This window comes from Trachurus japonicus, unplaced genomic scaffold (assembly GCF_045865225.1).
Source record: "Trachurus japonicus isolate A0001 unplaced genomic scaffold, Traja_1.0 AP030824.1".
NCBI lineage: Eukaryota > Metazoa > Chordata > Actinopteri > Carangiformes > Carangidae > Trachurus > Trachurus japonicus.
The window spans coordinates 255,010-276,356 of NW_028220957.1; the positions used below are offsets into that span (position 1 = coordinate 255,010).

A 21,347-nucleotide genomic window follows, 5' to 3' on the forward strand; every position below is an offset into this window, starting at 1 on the left:
ACAGGAATTTTCTGACTTTGTGGCAGAGACAGCACTGAAATATGATCGGTTCTTAATTGTCGGTGACTTTAATATACATGTCTGTTGTGAATCAAGGCCCTTGGCCAAAGACTTTATGAACCTTATTGACTCGTTTAACCTCATCCAGTCGGTGACTGGGCCGACGCATGAAAAAGGACACACACTGGACCTGGTGCTTTCCCATGGTCTAAAGACTCACATCACTGACATTTGTAACACTCATATGTCCGATCATTTTGCTGTTTTATTTACTGTTACTGTGCCTTCTTCTAATGTTAAACCATGCGCCCCAGCGCGCCGCGTGCGCACTATTAACTCTGCCACAGTGTCTCAGTTTTCTGAAGCATTTAATGCCTCTGGGCTCCTCGCCTGCGAGCACCGCTGTAATCTCAGCGCTAACGAGTTCATAGCTCTTTTTAATTCCACATGTAGTGACTTAATGGACTCGGTGGCACCTTTTAGATTGAAACGTTCTAAGCCGCTGACAGAACCATGGCTGAATGACACCACCCGCTCTCTCAGACGCGCATGCAGGCGCGCTGAGAGAAAGTGGAAGAAAGACCGTCTTCAAATCTCATTAGATATTCTAAGAGATAGCTTACATGACTATCAGAGAGCTGTTAAAGTGGCAAAAACAAATTTTTTCTCCACTGTTGTGTCAAACAATAGCCATAAACCTCAGTTTCTTTTTAATACACTGAACTCACTTTTAAATGCCTGTAACTCTCCTTCTACTGTATCCTCACCTGCACTCTGTGAGAAATTTCTTCAGTTTTTTAATGATAAGATCTCTGCTATTAGATCTACCCCCCCCTCTCTTACCTCTGATCCTGCTGTTTCTCCCATCTCCACAGTTAGTTTTGAGGCATTTGAGCAGGTGTCACTCCCTACTCTAACTAAAATAGTCCAGAAGTTACGGCCTTCTTCCTGTTCTCTTGATAGCCTTCCACCCCGCTTTCTAAAGGATGCATTTTGCACCTTAGGGCCTTGTATTGTTGACCTGATCAATTCCTCTTTGATGTCTGGCTGTGTGCCTGCTGCTTTTAAACATGCTGTGGTAAATCCTCTTATTAAAAAGAGCAATCTTGACCCATCTGTTCTGTCAAACTATAGGCCCATATCTAAACTTCCTTTTTTATCAAAAGTTTTGGAAAAAGTGGTTTATGAACAGCTCCAGTCACACCTTGACCTCCATGGTATATCTGAAAAATTCCAGTCTGGTTTTAAAGTACGCCACAGCACAGAAACAGCCCTCCTTAGAGTTTATAATGACTTGCTTTTAATTCTTGATTCTGGTAACTCAGCTGCTCTAGTGCTTCTTGACCTTACTTCTGCATTCGACACTGTAGATCATGAAATATTGTTATCACGTCTTGACCAGTGTGTAGGCCTTAAGGGTACAGCCCTCACATGGTTTAAATCCTATTTAGCAGAGAGGCGTTTTTCTGTTCATATGGATGAACACACTTCTGCTACATCCCCTCTTAAATGCGGGGTGCCCCAAGGATCCATCTTGGGCCCTATTCTTTTTTCAATTTATATGCTCCCCCTGGGGTCCATATTTAAAAAACATAACATATCGTTTCATTGTTTTGCCGACGACCTGCAGATTTACCTGCCTATCCAAACCAATAACTCTGCCTCCACTCAAGCTTTGTTGAACTGTCTAAATGATGTTCAAACGTGGATGGCCTTAAATTTCCTGAATATTAACAAATCAAAAACAGAAATAATTCTATTTGGCAATTCCAACCTTCTTGATGGCTGTAATAGTGTTCTTGGTCCACTAGCCTCCTACTGTCGCCCTACTGCTAGGAGCCTAGGAGTTATCTTTGATTCTGCTTTTAAATTTGATAGACAGATAAGCTCAGTCATCAAATCTAGCTTCTTCCAGTTAAGACTACTAAGTAAGGTGAAGCCCTATCTCCCCTTACCTGACTTTGAAAGGGCGATTCATGCATTTATTACATGTCGTCTTGACTATTGTAATTCTCTGTATGCTGGACTAGACCAGCAGTCTTTGAACCGCCTACAGGCTGTCCAGAATGCAGCAGCTCGATTGTTGACAGGGAAAAAACGGCGTGATCACATATCTCCCATTCTCGCCTCTCTTCACTGGCTCCCTGTCCAGTTTAGGGTGCAGTTCAAAATTTTATTGTTTGTTTTTAAAAGCCTAAATGGTCTAGCCCCTTTCTATTTATCTGACCTCATTAAGCATCATGCTCCAGCTAGAGCCTTGAGGTCAAGCAACCAGTTACTGCTGGCTTGCCCCAGATCTAAACTAAAGAGCAAGGGCGACAGAGCATTTTCTGTTGTGGCCCCAAAATTGTGGAACACCTTACCCCTCCACATCAGAGCAGCTGAAACTCTGGAGCTTTTTAAATCACTTTTAAAGACTTATCTCTTCTCTCTGGCTTTTAACTCACCTTGACACCCTGACACCCTGACTTTTTATGTTTAATGTTTAGTATAGCTTTTAATTGTTTTATCTTATCTTAGTAACTGTTTTTACGGCCCTATTTTTCTGTTAATCTATGTTTGATGATTTTGTTGTTTTATTTATACTGCTAGCACCTGTATGTTGTGCAGCACTTTGGGCAACCAAGGTTGTTTTTAAATGTGCTATAGAAATAAACTTTGAGTTGAGTTGAGTTGAGTTGAGAGGGGTGGGCAAAAATATCGATATGGCAATATATCGCGATACGATATCGATATTCAATATTTAAATATCAATTTTTTTTATTCAAAAAAAAAAAAACATTTCAATTTTTTTTTTCAAATAATAAATCTTGTTTCAGACGTAAATCCAGTACAACTTCCGCACCTCTGCTCCGCGAGGTGTCACTGTACTGCTGCCTCAGACAGTGTGTTGTACATGCAAATATGTTGTTGTAACTTGCACTTGTATAAAATGGCATGGATCATTTGAATTACATTGTTTTGACTCAGTTTGTCCCATAAATTATCACTATCATCTGATGTACATACAACTCGGATTTTAAGATGCATAATGCCTTTTACATTTTTCAGTGAACTATGTAGAATATCGCAATATATCGCAAAATTTGGATATCGCAACATCGTATCGTATCGTGACTCAAGTATCGTGATGCGTATCGTATCATGAGGTACTTGGCAATAACCACCCCTAGTTTTGACGCTTGTCCAATATGCAAAAAAACGCCTTGTCACGGCATCACGTCGCGTGACGAGCCCAAACAACAACATTTCTCCTACCATTTCATTCTCTCGTCGACCATGGCTGAGATAACCACCGTTACGGGATACTACTGTGTGACTGACCGCCTGTGAGTACTAATGGGGATCTGAATAATAAACTAAACTAAACTGCCAAGGGAACACCAGTACGTCCGTACGTCAGCACGTCGGTGACAATCTCAACGCTGATAGGCTGTCGCAGCACGTCTTCATGCGAATTTGCCGCAAAAGTTCAATTATTTCAACTTGAGCGATGAAGCGTCATCGCGCCAGTCGACGCGATGGAAGCGATTTTCGCGGCCAACACGTCCATCGCATCGCCCGGCGTGATGACACGTTTTTGCATTGACTTAACATGTAATCTCGACGCGCAACAATGCATCATCGCGTTTGGTGGGAACACGGCATTACACTGGCTTTAGAGAAATCCTCTTACTGCTCTGCAGACGCTCAGCCAGCTCCTCCTGCTTCATCCTCCTCAGGAAGTTCACTGTGATCTTCACTAATGCCTCTCTGCTGCTCCTCCTCTGCTCTTCATCCTCACCATCCAACACCTCCTCATCCTCCCTCTGACTCCCTGAGCATTCTGGGTAATCTGGACTCAGAGCCTTGTGGATCTTCTTCAGCTCGTTCTTGACAAAAGTGACCATGTTCTCCTCCAGCAGCTGGAACAGAAACTCTATGAGTGACAGCATCAAACTAAAACCATGGAGCCAAACATCAGATCCATGTTGGACAGAGTGACAATCCACTGGTGTCAAAGTGCAGCATGGAGATGATGGTGAACACAACAGATGTAACAGCAGCTGTTGGACATGTCCTCACCATAAATATGGAGTCCAGGTGTGTTTGATGCTGCTGGGCAGACTGACCACTGGGAACCTCTGAGCTCTCCTGGTCCACTCTGTGGAGGAATCAGTGTCAAGTCAACATCAGTACAGAGAGATAATACAAGATGGACTTTATATGTCCCCTGAGGACGTTCACAACAGACAGAGACACTTTGCTTTCAGACCTGGTCCAACAACACGTTGTACAAACTGGTTCTTTTCTACAATAACCTGAGTCTGACTGTCAGTTACAGCTTACATCTGATCAGCTGATCCACGTCCTCCTTTAAAGTCAATGAACTGTCCCTTTGACACGTCGCTCTTTAAAGACCAACAGCTGGGTCCAGGAGAGTCTGGTCTCTGCTGCTGGATCCTGAAACGACAACACAACTCATGTTTAACAGTTTTAGGTTTTCAAAAGAATTCTCTGCAAAGTTATTTTAAGGGTTACAAATGTGAATGACTTCCTTTTCCTACATTTTGTAACAATGGGCCTCATCCACCAATATCTCTTTAAGTTCATTCATCTTCTATACAGCTCATCCTCACTAGGGTGGAGGGTGAGCTGGAGCCTTTCTCAGCTGACTTTGGGCAGGAGGCGGGTTTCACCCTGGACAGGTCACCAGTCTACAGCCGTTTTCCCACTAAAATTAGCGGGTCGACGCAGGTTTTTTAAATGCGGGTCGACCTGCTAACAATCGGCATTTGACTCCTTTCCCATTGACCAAAAGACAGAGCATCCAGTTGCTCCGCTTTCATCCGCGGTGCGAGAAACACTGCCACAGCCGCCCGCCGCGGAGCGTGAGGTCCGTCCGCCGAGGCAGACGAGGCGTCTGGCTGACCTGCGGAGCACCTGGACCGCGGAGAACAGCGAGTCTGCCGCGGCCGTATGATGGATGACCGTGGCACAACACGTCAGTTAAACAGACTGTCGCTTCTTTTTTTCAATCGTTTTGGTCAGTGTTCTTTGATCTTTTGATCCCAGTCTCGTATGAGAGCAGAGCTTTGTTTTGGTGATATGAGACGCGACCGGCGATGACGTGGCGTTAAACGTAACGTTCAACGTCATCACATAAATTAGCGGGTTGACCCGGGTCTGGTGTTCCCACTGCAAGCCGATCGGAGCCGAGCTGATTGAATTGCGATTTTAACCCGCGTCGCTTGCAGAGTCGTTTGACGCAGGTCGGTGCACCTTTCCCACTGCCACCAAAAGCCGATTGTTAGCGGGTTTAAACGGGTTTTTTGGCCAGTGGGAAAGGGGTATAACACACTGCCAACATATACATATACAGACACACATTCACACCTATGGGCAATTAAGAGTCACCAGTTAACCTGCATGTCTTTGGTCTGTGGGAGGAAGCTGGAGAGAAACCACACATGCACAGGGAGAACATGCAAACTCTACGTCAGATTCATGAACGTGTTGTTAAATCAAGAATGCAGGAGAAGGTGAGTTGAGAAAGAAAGTTAAAATGTCCAAACAAAAATCTAAAGGGAGCGTCGGACTCCAAACATAAAAAGAAGTTTAGTGCTGAAGTGGAGCGACTGCTGCAGGAAGTGAACAAAAAGCAGCTGTTATATTTAGCAGCGTCAGCAGTGGATGCAATAACAGAAAAAAGATGCATGGGATGCTGTCAGTCATTCACTGAACGTGTGTCTGAGTTAGAACTCAGTTTTTAATGAGAATCATTGAAATGTGACTCCACAGGAAGAACGTTCAACACAAACTCAAAAACTTTGAAATGTAGTTTTGTCTCTTACATCTGATCAGCTGATCCACGTCCTCCTTTAAAGGTATCTATCCAGCCCATTGAGTGGTCGCTCTTTAAAGACAGACAGCTGGGTTCAGGAGAGTCTGGTCTCTGCTGCTGGGTCCTGAAACAACAACACAACTGATAAATGTGCATGTTGGAGAAAAACTGATGAAAAATATCTGCAACCTTTTAAAGGGACAATGAGAAGTTTTGGAAAGCGTTTGGAAAGTGTTTTCATACTACAATGAATGAATGAATTTATATTTATTTACGTGTTGTGCACCAATTAAGGCGCCCATGCAGCCTATAAGGGCTTACAAGACACATTATCATCATATTTAGACACCAAACAAAATAATCAGAGCACAGACAAAACCAAACAAAAACAGAAACCACATGGCATTCACATAAATAATTCACTTTTTCTTTTTGACCAGGCACTTTTTTTTATTTTATAAAAGTAGCTTTAGTAAAGACTTCTTTTCTGAAGAACCATTCCAACTTTACCTCATCATCAACCAAAAACAACTCTGGTTTCACATTTTTCATTTTCTGAAACAAAAACTGCCTGGCTTCGTCATATAACGGACAATGAAACACAGAATGCAGTTCATCCTCAATTACATTTAAATTACATAATGTGCATAGTCTGAGTTAAAGCAGAAGTAAGTGGTCCGGTCGTTTTCGCTAATGCTGCCTTCCAGGCAGGCTTTTGAAATCGTAAATTACAGCTTCAAGTCACAACTTACGACTTTGTAGCGTTCCAGGCAACCCACTCGTGTTTCTCCGACCTGTTTTACCGGTGAAAGTCACTATAACGGCCACTCGTAACTTCTGACCCGTGAAGTCGTACCAGATCGAACTGGTACCACTTCACAGGTCGGAAAAATACGAGTTTCCTTGAACGCACCATAACAGTCCTCGTCCCTACGTCGCCACATTCACGGCGTTCCTTGGCTGCACACACAGCCCTGCATGCCGTTCTCTCTCCTCATTGGATAAAAACTGTAGGATACGATAAATGTTTTCTCCTGGGCTCAGAGCAGAGCAGAGGGACTGACAGACCCGTGTTTCAGACCAAACACTCTATAGAAGTGATTGCTGTCGGAAGATACAACTATTTAAGACTTATATTAACACAAATATATCACTTACTTCTGCTTTAAACCGACCTACTTCTATTGCCAGAGGGAGAATCCCAGCCCTCAACTGGGCACATAAAGATCTCTTGGATCTATCCAATGGCAAAGGCTACATTTCCCATGAGTCTCCCCGCACGGTGAAATTCTTGGACCGGCGCAAGACAGCCGTCTTGCCAAGAATGTTTTCATTCATCAACAATGAAATCGTAGTTCCGACCATTAACAGCGATTCGGCAGCGTTATTCCCATGACCCGCCGGGCAGCGTCCGCAAAACCGAAGGTAAAGAAACGCTGGTCAGCTCGCCCAGCATTTCCACCATTAATTAAAATAACAAAATAACTATAGAGACAAAACGATATATGTATCTAAAATGGGCCCATTAACAAGTGGTAACGTAGATTCATCCACATTAACGTGAGACTTTCTTAAAACCAAATAGAAACTCCTGGTTGTCCCTTTAATAAACACAACAACTGACTTCTAGACAGAAAAGTCTTTCTGACTGTTTTAAACTCTGACCTTTCAAATAAAGCTCGCCTCTTGTTAAACTGACGACGACCAATGGACTCATCGTTGGATCCAGGTCCAGGTCCAGGTCCAGGTCCAGGTCCAGGTCCAGGTCCAGGCCCAGGTCCAGGTCCAGGTCCAAGTCCAGGTCCAGGTCCAGGTCCAGCAGACTGTGTCTTGTGCTGCTGCTTTGGCCTTGAACACAACACACCGAGCTTTGAGTGTGAATAATGATGGAGCAGTGATCTGAGTCATGGACAGTTAGAGATGCTCATCTGACCTTTGACCTGTGGTCTGGCTCTTGGTTTTAGAGGGAGGGGCTCCCTCCTCTCTGTCCTCACACTGATCCATGCTGCTGAGCTCACATCCACATCAGCTCACACACACTTTGTAGCTTCACCTGCAGAGGAAACACACATCATTCATCTGCACAGCAGCTCACATGTCCATCATGTCTCCAGCTGCTCCTCCACTGATTGGCTCTTCTCCTCTGCTTTTCATTTCATTTTGGTTTATTCCGTTCATGGTTTACATTCTTCACAAGGTTGCACACAATTACATAATGTAGCTGCACATTGTCACCATGAATGAAAAGGAGCAGGATGAAGAAAACTTATAGTACCTGCCCCTCTCTGTTGTTATAATTACATTGGCTTACTTCAACACCAATATTATACCCTATTTCAAAATGTTAAAGATGATGAAACATTGTGACAAGAAAACAAACAGAACACCACTCGTCTATCTATCTTTTTCTCTTTCTCCTTCTTCTTTTTTGTAGATGCTTATCTTTTCTTTTTTAAACATTTTCTTAAACTGAGACATACTTGTACAATTTTCCAGTTCCTTGCTTTGTGAATGCCATAATTTTACACCTGCAACAGAAATACACATTTGTTTTAAGCTTAACCTTGCAAATGTATTGTTACAGGCTCAGCCTGTTGCTGTGATTCTGTCATGTGGGAGGGGCGAGGGTTTCACGCGGTACATGAGCAGGGCATTCTGGGAAGGGGGGTGTTGTTGTTTCCGGGGTTCAGCAGTGCAGCCGTGTGTGTGTGACCCAGTTGCCAGTGTTGTATGTTTTTTTTTATGCTGGAAATAAATGCACAATTCTTCCAACGTGTTCCAGATAATTTTTGAAGTTACCACAACGAGCTAAACAGAGCTATCGTCAAGGGAGGTCCACCTACTACGGTCCGAGGGTCTGCCAGCTCAAGTTTGGTAACAGTATGTTTGAAATCAAGCTTCAGTCTGTTGCTTCATATCAGTGTCAGCTGAATGCAGTCACACAGCAGTGAGGAAGAGGAAGCTGCCATCAGCTGCTGTACTTCTACTATCAGTCCACTAGATGGCGTCATGAAGCTGCAGCCCAGCAACATGATCCATGGACCACTGTTTCCATCCACTGACACACACAAGGACTGAGATCCACTGAGTTGATGTGACACAGTCTCTGTGTGGACAGCGTCCCTGTAGAAAACCACTGGATCAAACAAGCTACAGCTGATTATTACACACACAACAACTGGACCAAGACTTATTTCACCTCAAACACTGCAAAAACTCAAAATCTTACCAAGAACATTTGTCCCATTTCTAGTCAAAACAAATCGAATTCTACTTAGATTAAGACTCATCACATAAAAAGCAGCTTGTTTTTAGACACTTTTTACTTCTTTCAAGCAGATTTTCACTTGAAATAAGTAGAAAAATCTGATAGTGGAGCAAGTTTCTCTTCTTTATTACAAACACAAAAAACTTGCTTTCACTGGCAGATTTTTTCATTTGAAGTGAAAATTAGTTTGAAACAAGTGAAAATGATCTAAAAACAAGTTAATTTTTAGGTGATGAGTCTTATTTTAAATGGAAAGAGGTTGGTTGTGACTTGAAATTATACATTTTGACAAGAAATACGACAAATATTCTTGGAAAGATTTTGAGTTTTTGCAGTGTAGCTCCACTATCACAACATTCAGTCATTTCACTCACACTGGAAATTCACAGAGAGAAAAACACTCTCCAGCTGCCACTGACACTTATTGTCTCTGTCCATCCATTCATCGTCTGCTCCATCAAATGTCACAAAATACAGACAAATGATGCATTCAAGTTCCTCTCAGTCTGAGACCACGTCTTCAAATGTCTCGTTTTGTCACAGCAACAATCAAAGAGACAAAAAATATTCAGTTTACAGTCAAATCAAACAGAGAAAACAAGGAAATCTTCAGTTTTTGAGGCTGAAAACTGAACATTTCTGCTTGAAAAATGTTGATTGAACAACTGTTGCAGCTCTAAAAGATTCTCCACAACAATATTGATGATTTGTGTCCAATAACCATCTTTAATCATGTGTTTCTGAGCTCATCAGGTGTTTTTAATCTACAACCTGCAGCTGCAAAGTGACCAGTAGCTTCACCTGTCAGCTACATGAGCTGCAGTACAAGCAGGAAGTAGCACAACAAGGAAATACTCAAGGAGAGTACAAGTACCTCACAACGGTACTGCACTAAATGTACTCAGTTACTGTGAAGAACCTGGGACACGGTTCTACCCACAACATCCACACAACATGGAGGACACGGTTCTACCCACAACATCCACACAACATGGAGGACACGGTTCTACCACAACATCCACACAACATGGAGGACACGGTTCTACCACAACATCCACACAACATGGAGGACACGGTTCTACCCACAACATCCACACAACATGGAGGACACGGTTCTGTCGGTCCAGACTTTACAGCTGCAGCTCTGACTCAGCTACAGTAACATTATAATAACACAACAACAACACAACCACAAGTTGAAGGGCAGAGAACTCAGGTAACGACAGGTGTTAAGGAGGAAAACATTCAGACTGTTCACCTTACCTTCACACGGGGAAACAAACTGCCACACAACCGCTGGGTCAAAGGTCACCTGTAGCACTCTGAACTGTGACTCACCTGTTGGTGGTGGTGTTATCTTATCTGGATTAATCACCTGCTGCTGCTCTGCACTTTGCTCCAGGAAATAAACTCCAAAGTGAACAAAGAACATTTATCACACACACAACATTCACATGAAGGTGAACTGAACCATCGACTATGACAATGACCTTTAGAGTTGTTGCAGTGTTGCTGACCTCACCTGGAGTATCTGACACACACACACACACACACACACACACACACACACACACACACAGTGGTTTAATATAATCTTAACATGACACTCGTGTGTTTGTGTGTGTCTGTTGTGTAACTGTGATAATCAACAGGTGACAGTGACAAACAGCTGGCGGCCATTTTGAGCGTTTCTGAGCTGCTACAGAGCGACGTCCAGTGGTGGACAGTAACAGAGTACATTTACTTGAGTACTGTACTTATAGCTACATATCCAGAGGATTTGTACTTTACTTGAGTATTAGATTTCTTTGGTACTTATTACTCTTACTTGAATACATTTCCAAGACAAATATTAGTACTTTTACTGGAGTTAATTAGTAGGAAGGCTGAAAAGTACTGGTTACTTTCAGGTCTTTTTCTAAAATCCTATTGGACACAAGCTGTGTTTGTCTGTGAAGGAAACCCTAACCCCTAAAAGCAGCACATCAGTGCAGCTGAGCAGCAAAGAGTTCATTCTCACTAACAAGAGTTAAAAGCTCCTTACATTCATTTACAAACAATTAGAGTCATTCACTGATGTGGACAATAAGACATTTACTCTGACTCTGACTTTGACTTACAGTACATTTAAAAGATGTACTTTTTTACTCTTACTGCAGTAACATGTGGACTGAGCTACTTTTACTTGTAACAGAGTACATGTTGACCAGTAGTATGTGTATTTGTATTAGAGTACTCTGTCTATGTCAGAGCTTTGTGTGGTGCAGTTCAACAGGTGCAGGTGAGATTCTGCCTAATGTGACGTCAGCGCCCCCTACTGTCATAAACCTGCACCTGCATCACAGAGCAAAGGATTCTGGGTAATGGTCCCATCAACAGAGGATTTGCTTTGAGGTGAAGAGTGAGAAGAACTCTGTAAAGAAGAAGAAAATGAGCTGATGATGAGTGTCGTTCTTCAGAGACGTTTCACTGCTTCACTTCCACTAACACTGAGTCACAGCACATTTTTACAATCTTTAGTCAACAATATCCACTATTTCATGTTGTTCAGCTGCTGGGAGGAACATGGAGCTGGGCTTCCTATCAGTCATCACTGCAGTCCTCACATGGAAATGGATCGGGGAGTTTTTCTGCCACGTTGTCCTCCAACACTTACAAAACATTGATTAAAGCTGTGAACCATCATCCATGTTGTCCTTTTTAATGTTGCTGTAACCCAGTAGATGATTGGCTCTAATTATAGGAATATAGAATATAATAATATTGTTTGTTGACCTCAACATTGATTTATTTCAGGCAGCAGAAAGCTCTTATCGTCCCCACAGAAACATGAACATGACCTACAGTTACTATTGTTTGTGCATTAAAGGAAGATTGAAGGCAGTGATAACCTGTTATGAGCTGTGATATATTGTGTGGATGCTGAACTCATTGTATTGTGTTGGTGTGTGTGTATTGCTTGCTCTGATAATGCGCATTATAGACGGAGAACCTGCTAAATATGTTCATTACCAGCAAAAGCAATGTTCTGAATTTAAACATTGAAGTGTTTGATTTGTGTTTTTACTGTTTCACAGTTGATAACTTAAAGGATTCATGTAATGGTTAAAAAGAGATGAAACAAAATGAATCATATTTCATGGTCAAAAGTAAAACAAAAAGTATTGTAATTCATGGAAAACAGCTCAAATCATCACATTTCATGGCAAGAAAAATCTAGAATAATTTATGGTTGTTTTAAAATGTGTAAAAATAAATATTCCATTTGATAGGCTATAGATCTAAAACCTGTACAGTTAAAACAATGTTTTCCTTTAGTCACTATTGTATTACAGTACAGTACATTGTGTTGAGCCATTTTTGATAATAACATTTTATATATCCCATATTCCTTTAGTGTTGTTTTTGGTGTTATTAAATATTGTCCTATAATTTTCTTTTCTACAGAGCTTTATAATATTGGTTCACTTATTCTGATACTTACATTTATTTTCTGCCTCTTTAGTTCTTTATTGAATAAATTCTCTGTAGAGTGTATTTGTCTTCTGACAGGCGTTTCCTAATCCCTTCATGATCCATGGTCCATCTATAGACTTTAGTTTGCTGCTTTGTTGTTTCACTGGACACTTTTTGTTTAATAATGATGTGAATATTCTTCAAATGTTCCATATACATTGTCAATATGGTTTTCATTATAAAGTGTTTCCAAGTCATTCCTAAACACATTGATGCTTTCCTCTGTCCTCACTCTGCTGTAATGTGTTTTATTTATTTGTCTTGTACTTGCTGCTGTAACAGAGTTAAGGAGTTAGTAATTCCACTAACTGTAATTCTGTTATTATGGAAGCTGCACTACACTTAGTTTATTATTATTATTTATCTGCCTGTTACAATATGAAGTCGTTCACTCCTTTATTTATTTATTTTTTATGTATTTATTATGATCTATGAGTTAGAAGCTCTTATTTTGAAAGGCCCCTGCAGACTTGGCGGGTTGACCCGTTTCTAGGCAACAGTCTGCTGTGGGAGCCTCGTGGTAGGTTGACTTGTACTGAGCTCCGTTAATCTAACTTTCTATTTGAGGGTTAAAGGTGACTTTATTGATCATACATGTGAAGATCTGCTCCAGACAACAACTGCTGATGTTCTGTGATGATGCTGAGTGAGAGACATGACAAGTTCATTGATACGGAAAAGCTTTTCACTCACTTTGATAGCTTCATGTTAGCTTGTGGCTAATCCTAGCAGCGTGACTGTTGAACAGGCAGAGAGTGTTGTGAAGGTTATTCTGGGCTGTGGTTCTGCTGGCTCCACTGGTTTTTGGATATAGGCTCATGCTGAACATTGTATTGATAAACTCATCAGTCATTCTGTGCTGATTGGGATGTAGCAGATCAGTGTTTAATAGCTAACGTTTAGCTTCATTGTTGCTGTGGAGCCGTGGTTCTGCTGGACTTCTTCCTGTCTCTGCCCAATCACAGATGAGAGGTTTCATCAGCAAAACTTCACACTCTTTTAACCCTCCTCTTGTCCTTCTCTGTTCCCTTCCTCCTTCCTTCCTTCTTTCTTTCCTTTCTCTCTTCCTTCTTTCCACAATCATTTTCCCTTCCTTCCTTCCTTCCTTCGTCCTTACTTCTTCTTCCTTCCTCTTTTGATCCAAATGACCCTCCGTCTTTCTTTCCTTCCCTTTTCCATCCTTCTTTTCTCCCTTCCTTCTTCCTTCCTAGAACAAATCTGTTCCCTCCCTCCATCTATCTTTCCTTCACTTTTCCCTTCCGTCTTTCCTCCCATATTCCCTGTGTTCTTCCTTCCTTCCTTCCTTCCTTCTTGACCCAATCTGTTCCCTCCCTCCATCTACTGTATCTTTCCTTCCCCTTTCCCTTCCTTCTTTCCTCCCATATTCCCTTTGTTCTTCCTTCCTTCTTTCCCTTTGTCCTTCCTTCCTTCCTTCCTTCTTTTTTGGACCAATCAGTTCCCTCTCTCCATCTATCTTCCTTTCCCTTTTCCCTTCCTTCTCTCCCTTTGTCCTTCCTTCCTTCTGTCTTTCTTTCCCCAGGCCCTTCCTTCCTTCCTTGACCCAGGTGGACAGCAGGAGGGTTAAGAGACAAAAAACACATTGATCACATCATTTTGTCTCTAGTCTTTGGTTTAGAATAAAAAAACCAGATACATCTACATGAATTTGGTTTCTGGTTTCAAAATAAAACAACAATAACAGGAATTTTTCTTTTTTTAAATAGTTTTTTCATTTCTTGATTGTGACACGAATGATGTCATATTTTCTTTTAGTGTTAAAATAAATGCCAGACTTGTGTTTTTAAATGATAATAAATGATGGATGATGTGATGAGACTCAGACCTGAAACAGTGAACATTTAACACTCACCTGTTCATATTCTTCTCAATGTAACGCAGTGCCACCTAACAACCACAAGGGGTCAGGGCATGAACTTCTCTGTCCTGTAGCTTTGACAGTGTTTAAAGAAAAGTCCAGTAAATAGCTGTTAAAAGCAGGAGGTCAGCTTGTGGAAACATCAGTGTGCTTCACCATGGTCTGACTGGAGTTTTCTTCACTAACAGCTTCTCCTTCATGGATGCTGACGACCTGTGAGCTCCATGAAGGCTCATGACAGAGGCTCATCACAGCTGCTGCTGCTACATCACATGCTGTCCACCTGGATTCATCAGCCAGCACATCTTCCCATGTGTCACAGCTGATCTACAGGGATGACTGTTGCTGCCCTACGGAAGCGCTCCTCTGTGTATCAGTCAGTTTTCAGATTCAAATAATGTCGTTTATTTTGTCTCCAGCTAGGCTTATATACATACAGTGTACATGGTCGAAACATATAGCTTCTCTCTTTCGTTGTGCACTGTCTGATATGTTCTTGACACTTTTCTGTACGTGATAGCTACTTACTGCTGTGTACATTCAGCACAGTCATTTGAGTTTGAGTTGAATGAAATGTGCTACATTAAGACTCTGTTTAAAATGCTTGAAAATTCAACTGTTAAGTGTTATTGCAGGATATATTGAGACTTTTATTTGTTTACATTAAAAAAAAATGTCATTATGAAAACTCAGATGCAAATTTTGCATTTTGCATTATGCAATCTTTTCTTTACATTTTATCAACCTTGACCACATGTATTGTTCATTACAGATGTGGAAGTTGTGAAAATCATTGTTAATCATTAATAAATGTATAACATAAGATTTATTAGACTTAATAAGGCATTGTTCTCGCTTTAGATCCAGTACCTGCAAAAAGCATAGTTAACTGTTAACAAGAGCATAGTTAACTGATAACAAGTGCATAGTTAACTGATAATAAGGGCCTAATAATGCACAATAAAAGATTTATCAGCCTTAATAAGACATTGTTCTCGCTTTAGATCCAGTACCTGCAAAAGACCTGGATTCATCAGCCAGCACATCTTCCCATGTGTCACAGCTGATCTACAGGGATTCAGGCAGCGTTCACACAGACTCTACACAAAGGTCAGAGACAGTCACATCCACCAGCACTGATACACAACTCTGAGGATTCATCTATTAGTATTAAGTTTATTAAGTTACCAAGATGGTCGGCTACACAGCTGATGAGTTTCTAAGACTGAAATGGTCTGGGTATCATCACATAATCCATATTTGTTCTTTTTCTGAAGGAAAAAACCTGTAAATCTGCTGTTTCAAAATGAAAATGGAAAAAAAAAAAACTTTTGGCATCAGAATAGAAAAAACAAAAACTGTCAAAATGGTGCATCTTTGGTGTTTGACAGTTTATTTTATTTGGCTTTTATTTAGATTTATTCACTCTTGATGTCCTCTTCCTGTCTGTGCACTGAGCTACTGTCTCTGTCAAATGAGAATGAAAATGAGACACCATGTCTTAATGAGAGTACCTGTATAAATAAAGGTTAAATAAAAAATGAAATGAATAGATGAATTACCAAAATTTTTTTTTTTTCTCGACTTTTTGGATTTTCTTTCTTTCTGTTAAGAAACAAAAACCAAATTGACCAAATGATTTTGTTTCTAGTCTTTGGTTTAGAATTAAAAATCAGATCCATCCATATGAATATGGTTTCTGGTTTCAAATTAAATGATGATAAAATGAATTAAAAAATAAAGAAGGAGAAGAATTTCATGTCTTGGTTGTGACACCAAAAATCTCATTCTCTTTTGGTTTGAAAGTAAATCACAGATGTTTATTAGAGATACATTTTTCATTTAGTTAAGAAACAAAGAACAAATTGATCACATGATTTCATTTCTAGTCTTTGGTTTATAATGATGTTTTTAAATGATAATAAATGATGGATGATGTGATGAGACTCAGACCTGAAACAGTGAACATTTAACACTCAGCTGTTCATATTCTTCTCAATGTAACGCAGTGCCACCTAACAACCACAAGGGGTCAGGGCATGAACATGAATGAACACTCATATGAAGGCAAGGCAAGGCAAGGCATCTTTATTTATATAGCGCATTTCATACCAAGGCAACTCAATGTGCTTTACATAAAGACAAAACATAAAAAGAAAAAGAAAAAAGAAGCATAAGACAGAATAAAAACAAACAAAACACTGAAAACAGAGTTAAAAGCAAGAGCAAATAAAAGTAAAATAAAAGAAAATAGATAAAGTTTTAAGTTCTCAGCTATAAGCACGTGAAAAGAGAAATGTTTTTAACCTGGATTTAAAAGTGTTTACAGTTGGGGCTGATCTCAGTTCTGCTGGTAGTTTGTTCCACTTGTTGCAGCATAACAGCTAAATGCTGCTTCACCATGTCTGGTCTGAACTCTGAGCTCCACTATCTGACCTGAGTCAGTAGATCTCAGAGCTCGACTGGGTTTATACTCTACTAACATGTCATTCATGTATTCTGGACCTAAACCATTCAGTGATTTGTAAACCAGTAGCAGAACTTTAAAATCTATTCTGTAGCTGACTGGGAGCCAATGTAAGGTCTTAAGAACTGGGGTGATGTGATCTTATCTCTTTGTTCTGGTTAAAACTCGAGCTGCAGCGTTCTGAATGAGCTGCAGCTGTTTGATGCTTTTTTGGGGGAGACCAGTCAGAAGACCGTTACAGTAGTCTAGTCTACTGGAGATAAAAGCATGAATCAGCTTCTCCTGATCAGCTTGGGACATAAAACCCTTAATTCTGGATATGTTCTTAAGTTGATAAAAGGCTGATTTGGTGACTGATTTGATATGGCTGTTGAAGGTCAGATCTGAGTCTATCAGCACGCCAAGGTTTCGGACTTGGTCTTTAGTTTCTAAAGACAGTGACTCAAGATGTTTACTGACAGCAACCCTCTTCTCTTTATTTCCAAAAACAATGATCTCAGTTTTTTCTTGATTTAACTGAAGGAAATTTTGGCTCATCCAATTGAAAGTGGTGTGTTCAGGTAGAAGGTCACATGACCAGGCTGGACTGCAGGCTCACTTCACTGTGTTTCAGAGTGGACTGGTTTCTGGCTCTAGTCTGAGCAACATGACTGGGAACACAGTCAGTCCACTGTTGAAGAACCATAACAACTGTAACCTACAGACTACATGAGTATAGTAGTTACAGGAGAAGCTTATGCACTGCAAAAACCCCAAATCTTTACAAGAATTCTTGTGGAGTTGTAGTAAAAGCAACTGGACTTCTTTTCTCCACAAGAATAAGATGACCTGGATGACTGAGAACCTTCACGGACATATTACTCAGCTCTTTCCAAGAATATTTGTCTTATTTCTTGTCAAAATGTCTCATTTCTAGTCCAAACTAATCTCTTTACACTTAAAATAAGACTCATCACCTAAAAATGAACTTGTTTTTAGATCATTTTCACTTGTTTCAAACTAATTTTCACTTGAAATAAGTAGAAAAATCTGCCAGTGAAAGCAAGTTTTTTGTGTTTGTAATAAGAAAGAAAAACTTGCTCCACTATCAGATTTTTCTACTTATTTCAATTGAAAATCTGCTTGAAAGAAGTAAAAAGTGTCTAAAAACAAGCTGCTTTTTATGTGATGAGTCTTATTTTAAGTAGAATGAGATTTGTCTTGACTAGAAATGACATTTTGACTAAAAATAAGACAAATATTCTTGGTAAGATTTTGAGTTTTTGCAGTGTGGGTTAAGGTAGGAGCCAGCCAATCATCTTCAATCAAACACTATGACAACTAGTGTCATATATCGCCGTGACGACAGACAGGACGTTGGATGTGACGTGAGAGAAGTGACATTGTCAGCGAGCCACACGGCTGCAACAAAGGATGTAAGGAGCCACCAGAGCAGCAGAGAGAGGTGAGTTCACTATTCACTACTATTAATGATGCACAGTAGAGTCTGTTGCAGAGCAGCGTCCATGTCAGAGATTACAAGAGTTTTTATTACAACAACTGTCACATTCACTGAAAAAGCTCGGGACTTTCGGGGTGACCTCCGTGTTATGTGGCCCACTGAATATGGCAGTAGTGGAACTCCCATCATGCCTCTGGGCCGAGCCGACGGCGTTGTGGATGTGATGCTGCGTGTTGATGAATGCTATGCTAGTGGATTAAATGGATGAGTAATGAGACTTTGACAGGAACCACATGGGGCTTTGAACCATGGATTTTCATCAACGACAACACTGACTAACAACAAAGATAATGTTCAGTAAAGTCAGATGTGTTAAACCTACAGTCACTGATGTTGTGCTTCATTTGTTTGAATCATCATCAGGAATCAGTGTTTAGTTGAAACTGTTTCCATTGTTACTAACAGGTGAATATTGTCTGTAACGGACTACAACTGGTCAGATGAAATGAGTACGAGAGCCTTTACTTTCTGACCTCTTTATGTTGACATGTATATTCACACAGTTGGTCTGCTGACACTTCTATACTTCTATATTTCCTGTATCCACTGCAAAAACAAGAATATTTGTCTTATTTCTTGTCACAATGTCTCATTTCTGGTCTAAACTAATCTATTTCCACTTAAAATAAGACTCGTCACCTAAACATGAACTTGTTTTTAGATCATTTTCACTTGTTTCAAACTCATTTTCACTTGAAATAAGTAGAAAAATCTGCCAGTGAAAGCAAGTTTTTGTGCTTGTAATAAGAAAGAAAATCTTGCTCCACTATCAGATTTTTCTACTTATTTCAAGTGAAAATCAGCTTGAAAGAAGTAAAAAGTGTCTAAAAACAAGCTGCTTTTAATGTGATGAGTCTTATTTTAAGTAGAATGAGATTTGTTTTGACTAGAAATGACATTTTGACTAAAAATAAGACAAATATTCTTGGTAAGATTTTGAGTTCTTGCAGTGTCATTGTGTAGACTTCAGTCTGTTTCTCACTCTTCTCCACAGTTCTATGCTACAGTCAGGATTAGAGGTGAGTATTATAAACTCTTTCATATTGATTCAGTCATTGTCATTGTGTATTGTTAAAGTAGAATTAGTGTAAAAATCCTTCAGTGTGTCCAGATGTACATCTCAGAAATACAAGTCAGTAAAAACCAGTTTCTAAGAAGTGATTTTTTACCACAGCCCAGGTGCATGATGGGAAACACTGAAGGAGGAGGCGGAGCTACAATCCTCAGGTTGTAGGAGATGAGTTTGATTGACAGGTTTGTTTTTTTATGTGATGGTCAAAAGTGATTTCACATGTAGACGGATCAATGTAATTTATGATCAATAAGCATCAATGACAGTGAGGAGCTGCCAGTGCCGTCACCATGGTGATCCAGATGATGAGTTCTAAACCCGGTCTCTGTTTTCCAGGTTTTAAAGGTGCATTTCAGCTCCTGGTTTTCCTAAAAGAACAATCACAGGTACAGTAACTCTCCTGCCTCTTTCTGAGCTTCTTCTCCTTTTCACATTCAGCTTCTCATTTATTTAGTTCAGTTTTTTTAGTTGAAACCATCTCAAAAAGTCAAAGTATACTTTATTAATCCCTGTATGCATTAATGATCATGTAGACCAGCACATCAGAAGATTAGGTTCACTACAGGAGAACAGAGAAGCAGCAATAAGCAACGAGTAGCAGAGGTAGAAGACACAGGAGCAACAGGGAAGTTTGACAATGTGTTATTGTCAATTAGTGTGAGCAAAGCAGAAGAAACTGCACACAACAGCAGAGACACTCATCCTCCCTCTGCATTAGTTGTTTCTCCAACTTTAGCTTTTTAAATCACAATCAGTGTTTACAGTTTGATGTGAGTGCACACAAGGGTTTTAGAGATTATTTTACAGGCTGCACCTTTAGAGGCCATGAGCAGAAAAAGTCTGAAAACTAGTTCCACACACACTCACACACACACACACACGTTGTGGTACTCTTTAGTCTGTTAACGTTGTGTTTTCATTAGTTTCATCTGGTTAAAGTGAATTGTAACAACACCCTGAGCTAATTAACACCAGCCTTTAATAACACATGTGCATCATGTTACTTCATTTACATCTCATATATTATTCATGACTTTATGATTTATGATACAGTCTCACTGTATTTAACTTTAATAGGTTTTAAATGAAGCAGCAGAGCAGCAGCAGTTTGAAGGAGACGTGATGTGAACTGCTGCTCCACAAACACAAACATCTATTACAGTCAAATCTGATTAATAATCAATAATTGTCATCGATTTAACCAGTAATCTGAATAAGACACTGACTATGATCATTAGACAACACAACACAACACAGTACTGACTAATATTACTACTAATCATTCATTTTTTTTACTTCCTTTTTACAGTTTTTGTTTATTTGACATCAGATTATTTACAGGACAGAGATGAACTCAGCGTCATGGCAACAGAAACATCATTGTCTGGTAGGATTAGTAGCTGATGGTTTTTGTGCTGCTCTACATCAGCAGGAAATGCACATCACATATAAAACTGATTCACATTGTTTTATTTGATTCAGTGAAAACACAAAGAAAAAGAAATCACATGTAATTCATTCTATTCAGCGTCCGTACAACATGATGTTTGTTTCCAGTTGTGTTTCTTGTTGTGTGTGTTTAGCTGTGAGCAGCTCACAAACAGCCTGTAAAGTTGAACATGAACAGTGAATGTGTTTAAAATGTGTTTTTCTCCTCAGTGACGCTGGCGGCTCAGAGACTTTTAGCTTGGTGATATTAGGCCTCGTCCTTCATCAGCAGCTGAGTAAAAGTCACCGTGGTTTTTGTCCTGTAATAATCGACGCTCTTTTATCTTTAAAGGAAGAGGAAGAAGTTTACAAGAATCACTGAGAAGAGTTTAAAA

At 40.2% G+C, this 21,347-nt stretch overlaps 1 protein-coding gene across 1 annotated transcript in view; it reads right to left on the reverse strand.

Moving 5' to 3' along the window:
* Positions 1-21,347, reverse strand: part of LOC146959974 (uncharacterized) — a 146,661-nt gene that overhangs the window by 65,108 nt on the left and 60,206 nt on the right. The window lies entirely within an intron of this gene.